Here is a 15,314-nt window from a genome sequence, read left to right on the forward strand (position 1 = left end):
ACGAGTGGTTTCATGAAGAAATCCACAAATTAGACATATCGTTTCCTTTTCTGGCCCTTTATGACGATGCTGCATGTTTTGACGGTTCGACCTTTCTTGTTTGGCTACTCCTTCGTTCGCGGCCAGTATAATGGCCAGTTCTTCAGAGGGTTTCAGCCATTCTGCTAGGTCTTCTAGCGTAAGATTCTTATTATCTTGTTTCCTACTTATTGTGTGTTTCAACCATTCGTTCCGAAGTTCGGTTGAAAACCTTGATGTCAAATCGTTTAGCAGCCTCTGATCATTCAAAAAACCTTCTTGTTTCAACAACACCATGTTATCAATGAGATTGCGCAAAGCGTTGGAAAATTCTAAAAATGCTGAGGGATTATCTGTCGTTATGTGCTTTACTGCTAGTAATTCTAACAGTAAAGACTTGTAAATGCTTTCAGCATTTCCAAACATTTTGTCGAGCCTGTTTAATACAAGCGGAACGTTTTCTGGGTTAAGCATTAACCCGCTAACCGCACGAAGTGCTTCGCCTTTCAGATGCCTTTGCAGCCTATTCATGTTTTCTAAATTTGAAAACTTACAGGCTCGGGAAGTTTCTTCGTAGGCTTGTTTAAATTGAGGCCAGCATTTATAGCTTCCATCGAAATCTGGAAGCTTTGAAAGTGTTACTTTCGAGTCCTTAGAACACAACGATTGAACCATTTTGTCTAAACTCTGAGTTAACAGTTTTACGTCTAAACTTGTCATTGGTTTTTCATTGACCTCTTCTGATTTTTTTGTTTTGTATCTCTTCTTGTAGCCGTTTTAGCTCTTCTTCTATTCTTACTTTTTCTTTTTCTTTTTCTTCTTCATTTGTCATTTTTTCTTTCAGCAGTTTTTGCGTTTGCATTAGTGCTGACCTATATTCCTGCCGTTCAACTTCCCTATCTTTACACTTTTTGCATAAAAAATCTTTAACAGGTGATTTTATATCTAAGCATGACAAATGAAACCACCTGTCGCAATCAATACAAGTTATCAGTTTCCCTATCTCATCTGGGTTCGTGCATAATTTGCAGTGCCCATTCGGATTCTTTTTAAAATCATATTCCATCTTGAACTCACCCTGGTTCAGATCCGCTTCAGCAGAGTCAACTCCTATTCGGCTGGTCAGGGACGGCTGGATCGGGAGTGATGTCTTCACTGCTGCTTGTTGGTCTTCTCAGGATCAAATACGACGTCTTCTGTATTACGTGCCGGTTGCCCTCAAACCGAGAACGATGGTTGACTCAACCGGAACGATGTTTTCTTAGCGGTGGGTCGGCGGTCATACACACGACGGTCATACACACGATGGATACACTCGTCACAATTAATTTCATCAATTTGCTCTTCCTACGTTGCACTGCGTCGGATGCCTTATGCAATATTTAGCTCGCGGCACACGTGTTTCGTTATGCAGACTTTTATAATCACGTTTCGTCGGAGTTAACGTCCGATACTTGCGACGCACGCGTTTTACGATAACTGTTTTTTTTTTTCAACTGGCGCTAAACTGACGGTGTCATGTTGTGTTGCGAGAACGGATGCACCTTTCGAAGCTCGCGGCGTACACGTATTGGTCACCTTTTCACTAGTTCAGCATTTGCCTCATACGTTGGCAGTATCGAGTTCACTTTCGATTGCGTCACTTCACTAGCGGTAATGACCGCGTTCTATTCACTGTTGTGTCGTTGCACTTACAGTTATTTTGCACTCACTCACCGCCGAGGCGCTTCTCGGGTTTTGCTTCGTCGGCAACTGGTGCGTGGCCCTTCTTCCTGGGCTGGCTGTCGTATATCGGCTACGCCGGATCGTCGTCCGTCGCCGTTGTTTCACTATCACAACCCTGCTTGGGTTGCTGTGGGGTCTATTCACGCCTCTACGGGCTTGTTACTACTTCGGGTTTTTATTTCCCGATTTATTTGACTACTTGCCGAACCGTTGGTTGATGCGTCCTCTCTGGAGCCACCATTTGTCGCGCACACGAAAGTGTCTTTCGGAGCAGCAGCTTAAGACAGGCACGGTACACGCCGACTTAAGCACAATAATAACGCACCAACTGGTTCTTGGCAAATAATCGATTCATTAGTTTATTCAATTGATTTTATACTCTAAAAATGCTGACCGTCGTCGATCAGCATATTTTTCTTAGTCTATTCTTCTTAGCCTATTTTCCATTTAATCGTTAAACCAGCGCGCATCGCTGGCGCGTTGCATAACGTAGCTAGTCAGCATTTATTGACCTAGCAACGCTTTGTTTTTTTAAGCCTAAATTGTCGTCAGCGACACCAGTTAATCACTCAATTATCTCAATGCAGCAAGTTCCTTGAATATGGCCAAAGCGTTACCCCATGCTGACGAGTTGTCGTTTTATTTTCATAGTTTTTTTTTTTTTTGTTGCTTTTGCAACTTCTGTCCGATGGCATGGTCCCAGCAAGCATGCCCGTACCTTTATCACACAAATTGTGGTCCCAGAGATTGGTCGGGGAAGATTTTATTTACATGTTTTTCCTGCACTGCTGCCGTACGAACGTCGTTTTCCCCTTTGCAACAACCTTGATAACAGCGGAGTGAAGCATCTAATTAGCCAGCAGCAGTCGGGCGCAGTTGTGCCCTGCCCGGGCTGCGGGATCGGCACTCTCCCTAGCCCACCAACTGTCGTCGGGCGCGATTCGATTAAATGATCAAGACAGAATAAAACAGCTACAATGTGACTCGTCGCCAGCGACGGCAAAGATGGTTGCCGATGACCAGAGGTCGGTGACAACAGCAAGTCAGCACCTGAGCAGCACGCTACCGCCGTGCCCCCGTGCTACAAGCTACCACAGAGTTACGTCGTTTGATTATAGGTATCAGACGGCTGGCCAGGCCGGTAACGCCAGGCGCATCATCTCGTGCATGCTGAAATGTGTATTCGCAGGCAAACGGTAATTAATGGAGCAGAGCAAATGTAAAAACAAGAATGAGAAAAGGTGCTTAATTTCCTATTTACACACACACAAGAGCGCGAGAGGACGCAAAAACTGCACCGCCAGTGCCCAAAACAATGCCGAAGGAAATATGGGAAGGCTGGAAAGAACAGTCGCGTGTAATCAAATTATCACACATTCTTGGGGGATGGGTAGTTCACAGCTATAATACCACAGGTGGAGTAGCAAAATAACAGGACCTAAGAGGTGGACGGTTTTGTTTCGATGGCTAGCTGAGTGTGGAAGCAACATGGCAACGATCTTTTAATGATCGCACACAAACAGACGGATCACAATAGGACCCGCCAGGGAGGTGTTGATGGAGAAAACAGTTCGTTTCACACCACAACTGATAGAGGACCTTAGAGGTGCTTTTTGTGGTTGTAGTTTTAATAATCTTAGTGTTTTTATCTTTCCTGTAATATGACATATATGTAAAAGAAATAATCCTTCCATGTGTTGATGTTTTTAACATTATGCTAATCTGTATACTCATTATTAGGCAATATATGCACTAAATGCTAGGCGTAGTTGCATACATTCTGGCGAATTTCGTAACTGAATTCGTTACAAGAAATCAAACGGAGCTAAAGACACAGACTTCGTTCCCATTTCGATGACACCAATAAATTAAACTGACTGCAAATAAACGCCAACAGCTACCCAGCGCTTCCATACCTTCCCGTGCCAATTCCAACGCAATGCTGCGCTCGTACACTGCTATCCCACAATGAGGGTGTGCCAGGGGTCAACAGCCAGACGGCGTGTACCAGCAATCAAATGACAGCAAATCAGCAGCACCAGCACACGGGAGAGGTAATATCGGTCGAAATTATTATGTGGTAATCGGTCCCAAATTACATCACCCCGAAATTGCACCAGGTGCTGCCTACTTACGAGCCCTCCATCTCCAGCCCCAACCCGACCGGGCGCAGAATGCTGACCGCATTGCTAGACACATTTCTGACACCACATCCGTCCGCCCGCCTTGGTCGCATTCACCGTGGCGGTTAGGGCCGCCTCACTCTTGCCTTCCAGGAGCATCGCTTTGTGCGCCGAACAGTTCTTCCACCAGATAGTGCAAAACCACTGCGTGTGTAGCCCAAATTTTCATCTGCGTTTCTCCTTGGTACGACTGCCCCTGCCGCTCAAACACGTGGAATGGTTTTTCATTTTGGCCAACTTTTCACCACCACACACACTATCACACTACGAACACGCACACCGACCAGTACCGTGCTTCGAGCGTGTTTTTTCTCCCCCCGCTCTGGCCAGTGTCTTTCGCACACGAACTCGTCCCGCGTTCCCAACTGCTGCCGGGTGGGTCTTCCGGTAGCTTCGCAGCACGAGAAACAGCAGCAGCAATTTGGTGTGCCCCGAAAAATCCATTCCACTGTACCAGAAGACTCCAAAGACACGGAGTTGGCAGACGCTCTCGGGCCGACAACCGCCGCAGAGCACCGGGCAAGACGCACCGGCAATTATATCCGAAATCGTATTCCGATTCCGCGGTCTCTAATCATGTGTTTTCGCCAGTTTTACCACCTGCTTCTGTCTGTGCCCGTGTGTTACGAACCGTTCCATTGCACCCACTGTATCTTTCCTTATTAAACATCCCTATCAACATGTGTGTGTGTGTGTGTGTGCTCATGTGCTTTTGGATTTGCAAGAGTAGACTCCCGTTTTTTTTCTGATGTACTCTACAGCACCCAAAAAAAACGTTTACATAACATTCACCAAAATATCTTGCGATCATTCAACCCATGCTTCCTTCCTTTCGGCACAGCAGGAGGAAAGCAAAGGTTCCCTCTGTTTTACATACCGATCCCTTCGCTCGGATTGATTTTCGTGGTTTCTGTATTTTGTTGTTCCTGTTTTTTTTTGTAACGCAAACTTTGTTATTATCACTACCATCATCTTCATTATTCGCTCCGGTCCGTTGCCCAGTTCGGAAGCACGAAGGCAATTCCTTCTAGTTGCTTGCAAGCTCGGCTCGATTTGCGAATTCATTCACACAAATTTTCCACTCCTTACCACGGCCAGTAGGAAGGAAATGAAAAATACGCGAAAAATGCACTTGATTCTTTGTGGTTTCCAAACGCATCTACCTCCCTTTTTCCCCTTTAGTGGTGCATACAAATTACAACGTTTGCAGTGTGTTAAGCCAACTCGCTAACGATTGCAAACACAAACCGAGCATTATCATTATCTCCCAGTTTCAAATGCAATTTTATGTTGTTGTCTCTCTCTCTGTATCTTTCTCTTTGTTTCTCTCTCTCTCTCTCTCTCTTGTTTTTTATTCCCCTTTTCCCCTTTCCCATCTCTTCGTCTTTGCCATTGCGCCATTGCGGTCAAGGTTATCGGGATTGGTTGGGTCGTATGATCGTCACCATCTCCAAAGGTGACTTTATGCAATTGCCGTAGCATCCGGCTGTAAGTTTTTTTTGTGTTTGCTTGCTGCACACAATCTCCTTCCAGCACATGTGTTGGATGTCTGCTTGCGCGTGTGTGTGTATGCCTGTGCGTAGCAGATTCGTGCAACGGAACGCCGGACAATTGCCTAACTTTCTCACAATCGAGAATGAGCGCGCGGAACCGGGCCGAACCACTGGTGAAAAATCAACTTTGGGGCCATCGACGGTAACATTATGCGGTCAGTTACCTTCACACCCGAAGCTCTATACACATATTCTGGTCGTTTGTGAGGGAAGCATTGCGGCAGGTAGTGCAATGTTGTGTTATGGCGTTATCGCGTTTGCAATCTTCTAGAAAGGGCCATTGCATCTTATGGGCGCTGGTTAAATTATAATACAGCGGATCGCGAAGGAGAAGCAGAAAATTATCTTTGCCTTTCGTTACCTTACATTTTAGAGGCTTTAAAATAAAATGACATGAGTGCATCAAGGTGCGTTTAATTAGGTTTTTGTTGACTTTGGTTCGGCTCCAGAGCGGTATCAACTTCATTAGAGCGCGTAAGATTAATTGTTCGGACTTGCCCGTTGTCATCGTTTTTCCATTACTCTTCTTCGGCACAAAATTGCTTAGTGTAGCAACCGCGACCGTTTCCCCGAAACAAATTATATTACTTTCAATTTTACCCCCTCTCTTGGCCAAACCGTTTGTACAAGCGAAGCTACCCCCTGTCAGCTGATTTCGTGCGGGCTCATACGACGTCACACCATCCCGGCGCAGTCCAAGATTGAAAGTAAAAGCTATCCCGCGACCGTTCCCCTGGACGAGTAATTTCGGTAAGTTCAGAGATCACTGCACAGAGCGGCGACTCTGGCACACGTTCACCGAACCGTACGGATGCCTTTTTTGTTGTACCTCCCGGAACGCACCCCGATTGCGGAACACACGTTTCGATAGCAAACGCCAAGCTGCTGGTTCGGCTTGCGCCTGTTTCCTCCGAAACTCCGATAGCGTCAAGAAGCAGCCGGCCCGAATCGTACATCACGATTCATCAATCATTCACCACCACGGCCACCGAACGGCCCCGGAGGTCAATTACGAGAAAACGGTTGTAAAAATAAAAATCGAAAGAGCGAAGTGTTGCGCTCGAGCTGGGCGGGGGGATTTCCATTCTTACCCAGATGCTATCTCACCTTTCTTCCTCGCCAAGCCGAAGCGTAAGGGTTTCTGGGAGGGAGAGGTTTGATGCATCGATCGAATTTAAGGTGCACAGATAGCAAAAGCCGTTTGCGGTCCGATATTCATCAAAAGACCACCGCCACCGGTGTACCAAGCAGTTCCAAATGTGTTTGCGCTAACCGTGTTCAAAAAAGCTTCAAAAGCTTTTTCAATCAATTTTTCCCCGTTTAGGTTAAGCTAGCTGGCTATGGGCGCATGCACATACAGCGACGCGGCACATTGAATGTTCACATTTCTGGAGCAGACAAATTATAAAATGATTATCAAAAGACCGAAAGCGACCTCAACACTATTTTTTTCTTCTTCTTTTCGTTCCTTTTGTACGAATGGCACCTTTCCTTGCTGCTCGCTATCACGAAGTCGAACCGTGCCCGGAAAAGCACATCCACAGCGATTGCGCTACTGCCTACACCAGCAGCATTGAGGAAAGTCCTCTATTATCGTGAAAGTTAAGGCATTTTTGTTTTCTAACCCACCCGCCCGGTGCGCGTTACCGTGCCCGCCGTGGGTGGGGGTTTTATCGGGCGTCCGAAATGGTAAACTGTGACGCTATCACCTCTTCAAACTGACCGCTCACTTCCGACGTACGAACGAATGATGCAGATGAATGAAAAGATTGACTGGAAGATCAACCCGAAATGTTCCCAAAATACGTCACAAGCTGTCTGATTAGAAGGTAAAATGTTTGGGTGAAACAAACTGTGTGCCAGTGATCAGCACGAAAGGCGCACTCTGTGGTCTCTCCCTGCCAGCTACGATCGCGTTAACGCATTACGCACATCACCGAACGTTATGCAAAGAGGCCGGGTGCTAGCAGTCTTTCCTGTAGATGGAAAGTGATTACTCATAAACATACACTTTTTTTCCTACCCAAAATTGATAATTATCACATCCGTTCCGGTTCGGGGGATAGCTTCACGCTGGTTTTCAGCAAACTTCTTACACACTGTTGAATCTGGCTACAGGGCACATGCCACACGTGCCAAACGACGTGTAATTACTTGTATGCACACTGGACGAATTCGAGCGAAACGGCTTACCTGGAATAAGATAGAAAGCGAAACAAAAACAATCATGAGTCTTGGGTGTTTGATTACAGTCATTACGATAGAACAAGGCATTAATTGAACGATTATGACGCAATTTGTATGCGCTTCTATGGTTTACGGTTTAATTTTGGGACGCACTTTTTCGCATAAATTTTTGCACAAAATCGTCCGCCGATGGCTAGCTTTGTTTCACACGATTTCATCCGTAAGCTTTCCACTTTCGAGATACCTTTGCCCGTGATTGCAAGGAAGTGGCCCGCAACCAAACTGCAGTTATGCAAAAGCGATCCCAGCTGGCACACATAAATCCTCCCCGTGCCCGTAAATGGAGCGATTGCATGCAGCCGGGAAACCAACAAGGACCTCGAAACCTTTCACTCCATGTTTGACTGGCTGACTGGCAAACCATTTTCTGACATCCCAACCCGCGCGCCCCGCCCGCGATACCGGTCCGGCTAGGTCCCGATGTAGATCACGGCCAGCGGTCTCTGGCGGCTGGCGTTCTACATCCATCGATCCATCCCGCGTCCGAGGGCCTAAATCATGTAACGGTGTTATGAAAGGAAAATCTTTTATTTATTACATCGTACCGCGACCTCTAATGCCGCGGAAAACCATATTGCTATATCGCGCGTTTGTCTGTGTATGTGTGTGTTTGTGTTGGCCACCCATACCTGGGGTTCGGCTCACACGGTACCGGCACACGAGACCGCATCGCGATCGCAACTGCCCGACTCAAAGCCCGGCAGAAGAAGAAGGTCATCGCGTTGGTACCGCGTGTAGTAGGTAGTTGGTTTCTCTACCTCTCTGCACCGGAATCTGGAAACTAGGTCTTCTCAACGTCCCAGTCAATCCCGTGCCAACGGTTCGTCCAAACCACCAAAGTTGAGGTCCGAAACCGACCGAACGAACGCACCGCGATGGCGGCGACGACGCACTATTTGTTTTATGCTGCGTCTTGCAGAACAAGATCACGCGCAATTGGCGAACGACTCTGCCAAGCGGTGGATGATGCGGCGTCTGCCGATAGTGCGCAAGGGCACACACCGGTTGGGCACAAGTCGCCGCGTGTTCGTTATCGCGATACGCTAACCGTCCCATTTGCCGTTAGCTTTCAAGCTCGCTCGCCTGCCAGCCCTCCCAAGGCAACCCCGAGGCGGCAGAATCGTTTTCGCTAATGCCAGCGTGTGCTAAGAGGACTAACCGGCACGTCAGGAGCTACACACACACACACACACTATAATTTTTCTCTGATGTTCAAGAGAAAATTGTAGCATGCATGAGAAAATGAACAAAGTGTTATGTGCATTTTTCAACAACAGTAAGACAGAAGTATTGGAAAATTAACATCGTTTAACGGACAAATATGGACACTTTTAGAACCTAGAAGCTGACGGAAAAGACTACATCATGTTTTATATATTTTTATTCTTTTTATCAATGACATTTCCATGTCCCGTAAAATACATTTAATATCAACAAGCTAACGCTGTATCGTACCGTAAAAAATCACTCCACCACCTTGGCAAACATTTTCAAGCGTTACCTTTACGCAGTTCCCAACATCGCACCGATCGCCACCGATAAGCATCGCGTTACGGTCCAAATGCCAGCTGCGTTCGTGCATCCCCACGCGCATCATCACGCCCCCCCCCCACGCACATGTGAAGGGTTCAGACAACAAGAAAAGGGTTAATGCACCATACCGTACCGTAGCTTCTCTCACCTCATGATCACCTGTAGCGCCCCATGCGAGCCGGAACCCGTGCGGAAGAAGCCTTCACCGACTCACCCTCGCAATGCACACCGTCCCGCGTAGGGATCGGCTACCCTGTTCCATCTGTTTTTCTTTCCCTCCCAGGAGGGGCCTTTTTCTTCCACCACTTCTCTACCACCACCCTCACCGGCCAACGCTCACAGTGTGCCTCTGTACACATGTTAGATTAGATAAATCAACAGCCGTAACAGCGGCAAGAATGCGCAAAGGGGGAGGAATAATTTCGCACATCGCGCGATCATCAACGATCGGTGCGGTCTCTTTGCGTGCGGCGCAGTGCGCAATCCAAGCGGTGGTACAAAATTACGCAACCTGCCCGGTGCGATCGATAACGCATCGAGGGGTAATCCACCCGGGGGACTTTGGGACGCGCCAATCTCGATCGACGATCCCTGGTGGCGCGCAAGGGTTCCCCCGTTCCAGAGCGGCATTTTAGGTCAAGCAGGAGTAGATTTGAGACGGATCCGCAAGCTTGGGTTCCGTGCTGATTCCGCACTGCCAAACTGGCCGCAGGGAATTCCTGCACCAGCCCTACCAGCCCAGCACCAGACGGTGAAAGCGCGCAAACCTCATCCACAGCACAGCTACAGCATCGCCAGTGGCCATTGGCCTTTGGGCAGGTGGAATGCGTCGAAGTGGAGCAGAGAAGAAAAAAAAAACACTACCCCAACGCAGGCAGGCTTGGTGCGATTCTCGCTAAGCAGACTGATTTATCATCGTTCCGTACGCATTTGCCGCGCAACCGGGAGAAAGCAAACGAGGTAAAAACAAATTTAACACATACACACACTCACACACTTAGATTAATATAAGTCGAGAGGAATAAAACCTACCAGTCCCTTAAGTAGCTGTGACAGGATGGGGAGGAACGGGAGTCAGCTCGGCAAGGGGGAAGGGTGGAAAGAAACAGACGTCGTACAACTGCAACACCAAGCAACAAGGCATGCAGCAAGGTGCATCTCTCAGCGGTGCAAAACCCGAATCGCCCGGTGCATCTGATACGGCCCCTTAAGTTTGCCCCCGTAGAACCCGCTAGGTTCCGCGATACAGTCTTGCTAAATTAAATAAAATTACACTACACATAAACCCGGGCCAAGGCATGGACCGGGCTCGTCGGCGTTCGCCGGGTACAGCTCGATGACAGAACCGAGAGTTGTTGTGTTCCAATTATTTCTTCATTTGCATCTAATTGTCCCGGTGCGGCTGATACGCATCGTCACCTTGGCACACGTACAAACACGTACACACACACCTATCGCTAATCTCGACCAGCCTGTTTTGAGCTGCAACGGGCACGAGACGACTGGACGGATTGCGCAATAAAAAGGATCCGCCGGGTAGGATTTCAAGCTTCAAGCGGGAAGGCAGAACCCTGAGGGTATGTTTTGTGTACAAACATCTATAGCAGTGTGTGTCTAGCGTAAAAAAACGAAGATTTATATAATGCTATTAACACGAGAGGCTCGTCTTAAGTGGTAATCAAATGCGAACGGAAATGTCATTCCACAACCATGCAGCCATGCAGAGATCCGGGAAAATATGTGGGTCATTCCCTTCCAGAATCCCGTCGGTATAAAAAAAACACTCTAATCTGTTCGTTAACGTGTTTTGCTTTTAATATTTATAAATTGCAAATGATCCGTCTCAAATCGAAGTACAAATTGTACGTGATTGAATCACATTCGAACAATTAAGATGTAGCCAGCTCGGGACCGCCCTTCGGGATCTCCTACAACCGCTCATACCGCTCAAACTTCAACGCCCCGCCGGTACCTTCACCAACGGAAACTGTCCGGAACATATGATCTAGCTAATGACATTTTCATTTTGATTTATTACCCCGCTCGATAGCGGGACCACTTTGGTCGTGTACCTTACCTTGACCACTAGCCATGCGTAGTTTGGTCCTCCACTCCTCCTCGCACCCGGTGTACCGTACAGCGATCGTTCCGCTGCGATAGACTAACCAGCACACGCACACACACACACACACACACACACACACACACACATTCAGACACACAAAACCTCCTAATGGATCAATCGGCACGACACCACGAACACGGTGGTCCACTCTCGTGCGGAGGTCGGTCAAGTTGGTGAACCTCGCTCCCGATTCTGGTGCAGCTCCGAAAACCAACGAGCCGCGTACCCATACTGAGCACTGAGTTCCCGCTGCAGCTTCAGATCGCGAACTGCAAACGGCATTCCTTCGTCATTTCCCAGGGAACGAGACGGTTGCCGCGTCCAACCCGGAGCTGTGTGCAGCACGGTTATGGCACACCGGTCCGGTACACGCACATTCCTGCCGTATCCCCCTCGCCACTAGAATCGACGGTGCCAGCGGTATGTTTACGGCCAAAACCAGTGCTCTACAACTGCCCCACGGTGCAAAGTACCCTGGCGCGGGATGTAGTTTTGCCCTGAGGCACCGGTACCAAAATGGAACGGGGTCTGTTGCCGAGCCGACTCGTCCAAAGGGCCTGCATGCCAACAGCGAGCATGTGCTGGCATTAGGCATCGGCTCCGAACGGCCCATCCGTAGGTGCGTTCCCTGACCGTTGCAGCTGGGCGATGCGCACCGTCAACCGATCGCGCAACTTATCGGTGCTGAATACTCGCCCTTCCCGGTGCGCACTTTCTCTCCGGAGCTCGCTTACAAAGTGTGGAATGCACAACAGTGAAATGGACATAGTACAGCGAATTGTACAACAGGATATCAATAACCCTATTTGAAGGGTTTGCGCTTTATCGAGTGTCAACCGTTCCATCGACTGTTACTAGCACTCGTCGTACGTCTTCATTTTGTAGCTGGTGTAGTTGTTCGGTTTGGAAGAACAAATGTACCACATGCTTGAGTGTAATCATTGAAATTACTTGACGCCCCGCTGAAGGTGAACGATACCTTCTTCTCACAATGCGCTCAAGATCTCTTAACACTCCGCTTGAGTAGCACCTGAAGAAGGTAATAGGCCTCCTTTATGCGGGTCTGTGTGTATGTTGGAATAGAGAGTCTAAAGCCTAGCTCCTATCAAGACCTTTTCGTGTTTCTTAAGTTTCCAGGTGAAGAGGCTGAGCTTTGAAGCATGGAAATACTTGACGCTCAAAAACATCATCAAGAGTTTCTCCAGAGATGAAAGTGAGAAAAATTGAGTTAACAACGTTATCGATACACCAAAGGGTGGTACGAAAATAGATTACACTTAGTCTTTGGGTTGGCATCTTCATTGCAACATTTGAAACATTGTGCAGGTTTTTAAGGGAATAACTTGAGTGCTCGGCCATGCTTATCTTTCAAATTTTTGGCTGCAAGTAAGACGCTTCACTTAGCAGTAGAGTAAATTCTATCGCCTAACTTCAGCAAGATCCTACAGGCAGTTAGCTCCTGCTCTTTACTTAAGCGGTTATGCCACCAAATTAACTATTGAAAAGATCGTCCATAGATCATGCAAATTATAAAAGATAATCATACAATCCTGTGACCTACATTTACATGCTATCGCGCCAATGTGTTAAATTAATGAAACGATCAAGTTTCCCACGTTGAAGCGCGATCACTCACTCACCAATCACTTCTGATTTATGGCTGTTTGGTTTGGTGTCGCTCGCAGCCCAACAAACCGTAAGTTATGGTCGCATCCTAACGGCAGGCCCTAAGCATTACATCCAATATTTACATGTGTTCCTTCCATAATGTCCTAAGCCTACCGGATCCTTCGCTCCCCGTGCCCCGTATTCTGGTGTGATCTCTTCATTTTTCTTGTGCCATCTGCCCCATTCCTCAGCAAGCTTATCGCTAGCAGCAATTCTGTTGCCCTTTCAGCATTTTTTTCGCTGCAAAAGTGTTGATTTATTGCACGCCAACTATCCGAGCAAGACGCGGCAAATACTAGCGAGCTTACTACTTTATGGCTGCGTGAGCGACGATCAACTCTATCGGTCCACAACGGCCAGTCGGTTGGGTTTGATTTATTATAAAAGCAGACGTTACCCCCAGCGCGTTTACCGCGTTAGGAGGTGATCGACGAGAAATTGTGGCAGCTCTGAAGAGAGAGAGAGAGAGAGAGAGAGAGAGAGAGAGAGAGACGGCTAATCGCACGCCGGACGTTACCGATTGCGCACCTAGAACACAGCCCACCTCGACCAACCACCACGGGTGTGAAGTGTCGGGAGTTGTTTCACCCGCAACACTGTTAGAAGATGCGTGCGTTGAACGCTTGGCACCGTCGAGAGAACGTTAGAACGGTGGGTACATTGCGTGAAAGGAGGGTTCTTTTTCAATCGTACTTCCCGCGACCAACACCCCTTTCTTGACCGGATCAGTTTTTATGCAAGAAACGGGGGGAGGAGGTTAAAGTCCAGCGCTTCCCACCACCGTTCGATCAAGAATTGTGCTGAGAAGTTGTTCTCGATTGAAGCAAAGTCCCGTTTCCGGAACTCACACGCCTTCGCGCGGTAGCAGGTGCTTTTCCGACACCCTGTCATTATTGCTGTTCATTTGCGGCATCTTTGCGGGCACACACTCTGTCCGAAATGCTCAGGGCAGCAGCTTCTATCAATCAGAAAAGGCTACTGTTTCGCTGCGGAAGCTACCGATGCGCTCCAGGAGGAATACCGGGACACGATTTTGGGAAAGGGTAGCTGAATAGCTTCGCAAACTGAAATTATTTTAAGCTTTTCACATCATTGTAAATTCTCATCGTTGCAGTGTTGCGGAACAGCTTCTTCGGCATACGGGCGTGGTAGGGTTTGTCTAAAAATAGAATCAAGAACTTCTAACTGAAATGAGGCTGCCATTAGCACTAACAACGTTACCAGCCGAAGAACGTTCCCATACGATGCCTTAACTTCAATCAAATTGGCAAACCTCACCCTCGAATCAATCGCATCTTCGCCAAATTCCCCATTCATTCAACTCATTTAGCGATCGAGAACATTTAGTAAAGCTCCCAGCAACATAGACTAGCGGTGTTTGTTTTCCACTTAACAGCCAGCTTTCAACTCTGCGCCGAACGCAAGGGGGGCGCGCACGCCTCTGTTCTTTCGCCCTAACGGACAAACCTCCCGCACCCGGAGTGGGGGTGGTAAAAGAAGACCCATCAAGCGCCAATCTCCCGCGAAACCCCCCGGGTCTGTCCGCCCGAGAGCATCAACACCAACCTCCACGACCAGAACTCATTCACAATTTACCGCGTTGAAAGAATTTCAATTTGCAACTTTGCGCGCACTGTACTGCCCACCCTTGACCGCATCTCGTGCTCGGCCATGCTCGGGATTGGTTTTTGCACAGCAACACCGGTCCCCATGGGCGGCATGCTTTCCCCGCGTTTCCAGCGTGCACCATCATCGGTTCTCCCAATCGGTTCTGGATGAACGGTGGAATAATTGGAGAATTCGTTGACCACCCTACGGGGCGGGTTAAATGAGCGCAAATGGGAGCAGAAAGCGAACGAGAAGCACATTAGAGAAAATAAATCATCAATCTTTTACACACTCCAATAATCGTGTGCACAGGGGAGAGGGGAGGGCGGAGGGGGGGGATATGGTAGAACGGTAGAACGAGCCCAGGAACATTTCTGCATTCTAGGCCCGCTTTCTACAAGCTCGATCTCTTTCCTTTTCACAGACGCACGCTGTCTTACGCTTTCGCTCATTTGCCGCCTTTACACCCACCCGAAAAGCCCCGCCGACCAGGCCGGGACGGACACGCCGGGCTAGGCAACTGCGGACAGCGGACCAGTTAGTTCGAACGCGGCGCAACACGGCACAAACACTAATTGGCCAGCAATCGGGAAAGCAAGGGGGAAAACGCTGATCGGGAACCAGACCGACCGAAAGGGCGGGCATCAGACGGAC

At 48.2% G+C, this 15,314-nt stretch overlaps 1 protein-coding gene across 3 annotated transcripts in view; it reads right to left on the reverse strand.

The window, feature by feature from the left end:
• LOC121588015 (serine proteinase stubble) overlaps nucleotides 1-15,314 on the reverse strand; it is a 107,862-nt gene that overhangs the window by 67,827 nt on the left and 24,721 nt on the right. The window contains exon 2 of one of the 3 annotated variants that reach the window (XM_041905487.1): nucleotides 7,503-7,672. The exons of the other annotated variants lie outside the window; for them this stretch is intronic. The gene's annotated coding sequence lies outside the window, so the exon portion shown is untranslated. The remainder of the gene's footprint in view (nucleotides 1-7,502; nucleotides 7,673-15,314) is intronic. 3 annotated transcript variants of the gene reach the window in all.

Source organism: Anopheles merus, chromosome 2R (genome assembly GCF_017562075.2).
Source record: "Anopheles merus strain MAF chromosome 2R, AmerM5.1, whole genome shotgun sequence".
Lineage (NCBI taxonomy): Eukaryota > Metazoa > Arthropoda > Insecta > Diptera > Culicidae > Anopheles > Anopheles merus.